This window comes from Propithecus coquereli, unplaced genomic scaffold (assembly GCF_000956105.1).
Source record: "Propithecus coquereli isolate 6110/MARCELLA unplaced genomic scaffold, Pcoq_1.0 Scaffold813, whole genome shotgun sequence".
Lineage (NCBI taxonomy): Eukaryota > Metazoa > Chordata > Mammalia > Primates > Indriidae > Propithecus > Propithecus coquereli.
This window is the reverse complement of record NW_012154319.1, coordinates 129,468-132,790: the sequence shown is the minus strand read 5'-3', so window position 1 is coordinate 132,790 and position 3,323 is coordinate 129,468. Positions and strand designations below refer to the sequence as shown.

The 3,323-nt window shown below is 36.7% G+C and overlaps 1 pseudogene; it reads right to left on the bottom strand.

The window, feature by feature from the left end:
• Positions 1-1,175, bottom strand: part of LOC105825717 — a 4,101-nt pseudogene extending 2,926 nt beyond the window's left edge.
• Positions 1,176-3,323: the final 2,148 nt, after the last annotated feature.

The following is a 3,323-nucleotide window of genomic DNA, read 5'->3' as shown; positions in this document are numbered from 1 at the left end:
TGCTATCGAAATACCACCACAATCAAGGAGACAACGTGGAGGTTCTCTGTGTTGCTAAGAACATCGATTCCAACTTCACACCCTAAAACTAGGAAACAATTGCAGAGCAATTTGACATTCTGCTAAGGTGGACTGGGTGTAGAATCCATTTATTACTTTTGAAAAGCCAGAGTTCAATAAACTAACCATGGTCTGGATATCTTCCCTGACCAGTTACTTCATGGAAAGAATACAGGTCCGTCTGGGGAAGGCCAGGAAGAATACTCACAGCACTTTCTATGTTGTTGTTGCAGGGAATACCTGGCCTCCTTCAAGGTGAACTGACGTGGTGAAGGGCACTGACACTTAACCACTTAATGAATGGCTCAATTTTGGCCGCTGTTTATGAGACCTGATAGAATTTTGTTGTACTAACCAAGTAGGAAGGACTTTCTGGTTTGCCGAAATTCTCTGCTTGTTGGCACACTTGCACTACCACACTGCTGTCGGCGCTCACTCTGGTGACTTTCCCCACTTCTCCTCTGGTAGTTGAGTCCCACTGTTGAAGATCCTTCAGTCTCTGTGAAAACTAACAAGCTCATTTCAACTGCATCATTATCAACCGGATCCTCTCCACTTTGATCCCCTCCAAGTCCATCAAATCTAGATTATCATTTCCTCAAGGTTCTATCACCTGAAGCCCCTTCTGGTCCAAATCACCTGACACTTGATGACATGCATTTGGCCAGTGTTTCCAGTCTCTGGACCGTGAAATGCTTTGTATGATCCTCTTCTGGTTCTTACAATATTTTGACCCCATGCTCTCACTGTCTCTTCCTTTGCTCACTGGCTATGATCCCTTTTCCTGTCCTGCGCTATGAATTGGGTAAACAGAGGGCAGTTCCATTATGGAAGACTGAGATCAACTCTAGGGAACTTCATATGTTACTTTTGTTCTGCCACTATAATTTTATCCTGCACACTGTATACTTTCATGTACTAATGTTGCTAGCCCAACCCTTTTTTCTGTCCATCTATGAATCTGCCATTTAAGAAAAAGTTACTGGCATCATTTAGCCAGATACCTCCACTCTTAACCAGCATAACCTCAAACTCAGATATATCCTGTTGCCATTGTGAATTTCTTCTTCATCATCTCCTTCTTCTGTTAGGTTTCTGGTGACATAGAGCCTCATTCTACAATTCTTAACCCTTAACAATGCCTTCATCTATTCCTACAAACACAAAAAAAAACCCTTATTTCTCCCAGAAAATTTTACCCACTAGCCTGTTCATTGAATCATTCTCCTTCCAACTGAGACTCCTTTCAATCTCATAAGTCTTGGATGTCCTTTCCTTTCTCTGCCTCTTTCCCTTTTTCCCCTTTTCCTTCCTTCCTTCTTTCCTTCCTTCCTTCCTTCCTTCCTTAAATTATTCTATCAAAAATACACTTACTAATAGCTTATTATTATATGCCAGACATTATGGTAAGTATGTTACATGCTAACCCTATACTTCACTCCTAGTTTTTGCACTATAGCTCTGAGGCTTCTGGCACTAGAGCTTTTTCAGAATTGCCTTTTTGGGAAAAGATACCCTTGCTTCCCTAAACCTTTCCATCCTCTCACCCCACCACACATACATACTTTGCCCCAAAGGAGGAAGGAACTACCAAATGTTTTTGTCAGGTTGCAGGGTATTTTACTGACCCATTCATAAGAATTGTCAAGTTTGCTGTTTTAAGCAAAGGGATTGATTAAACATTTGATCTCAGTGAAAGGTGATCTCTTTTTACCTGCTCTGTCTCCTGCTCAGTCTGAGAAAGCAGAGGAACTTTGGATAAGACTGGGCCATTTATTTTAAATTTGTTTCTCTTATCTTTTTTCTGTTTTGCTTCAAAAGTAGTAGATAAGATATTGCCTCTTTAGAAGAAATCCCTCCATCCCCGTCCATATCCCCATCCTAGCAGAAAATCAAATGGAAAACAAAGGGAGGTCTAGGGTAAAGAAAAACCACTAAGGCTCCCTAATGTAGATAAAAGTTCTTTCCTACCTTCCTAAGGCCAAGGATCCATCTTGAAATTTGGAACAAAAGTCTTAGTTTCTAATCAAGGATTCCTTTGCTTTGCATTATTTTATGCAAACATATTAGTATATAATATTCCCATCAGCGATGTCACAGTACAGGAGAGCTGTCTGTGACATGGGAGGATTAGGCATTTCACTCTTAAGTCCCTTCCATCTTCCTTTCTAAATATAGACTTACCTATTAATAAAACCCTATATCTAAATTAAGCTCAGTGTCAGGAGGAAGTGCAGAAAAACTAAGAAATCATGTCTTTGCAATAGGAAAATGTACTAATAAATAGACTTTAAAACAAAAAATATTATCAGAGCTAAAGAAGGATATTTTCAGTGGTAAAGGGATCAATCTATCAAAAAGATATAACAATTATAATCATATGCATCTAATAATAGGACACCAAAATATATGAAGCAAAAACTGGCAGGCAGAAATTAAAGTGAAAATAGATGATTCAACAGCACTCAACTTTTAATAATGCATGAAATGACTAGGGAGAAGACCAACAAGGAAATAGAAGACTTATCACTATAAATCAACTTGAACTAACAGACACCTAAAAAACACTACACCTCACAACACAATATAGATTTTCCTCAAGTTCACTTGGAATATGCTCCAGAATAGACCACATGCAAACCTGTAAAACAAACCTCAGGAAGTTTGAAAGAATTGAGATTATACAAACTATGTTCCCAAACATAAAGAAAAATAATTAGATACTGATAACAAAAGGAAATTTGAGAAATTTATAAATATAGTGAAATTAAACAGTGCACAATAAATAACCAATGGGTCAAAGAAGAAATCAAAAGGGAAATTATAAAAAAGAAATAAAGAGCAACATACCAAAATATACATGATGCTGCTAAAGCAGTGCTTAGAAGGAAATTGATACTTTGAATGCCTATTATACAAAGAAGATCTAAATCAATAATTTAAACTGCCACCTTAAAACAATGAAAAAGAAGAGCAAACTAAATCTAGAGTAAGAAGAAGGAAGAAAACAATAAAGATTAGAGTGAAATAAACCAGAGAGAGAATAGAAAAATTAATAAAGCCAAAAACTGGTTATTTAAAAGAATCAACAAAATTGACAAACCTTTAGATAGATTAACTAATAAAAAAAGAAAGAAGATCGAAGTTACTAGTATCAGAAATGAAAAAGGGAACATTACTACCAAGCTTACAGAAATAAAAAAGATCATAAAAGAATAGTATGAGTAATGGTATTTTAACCAAATAGATCACTTAGATGAAAT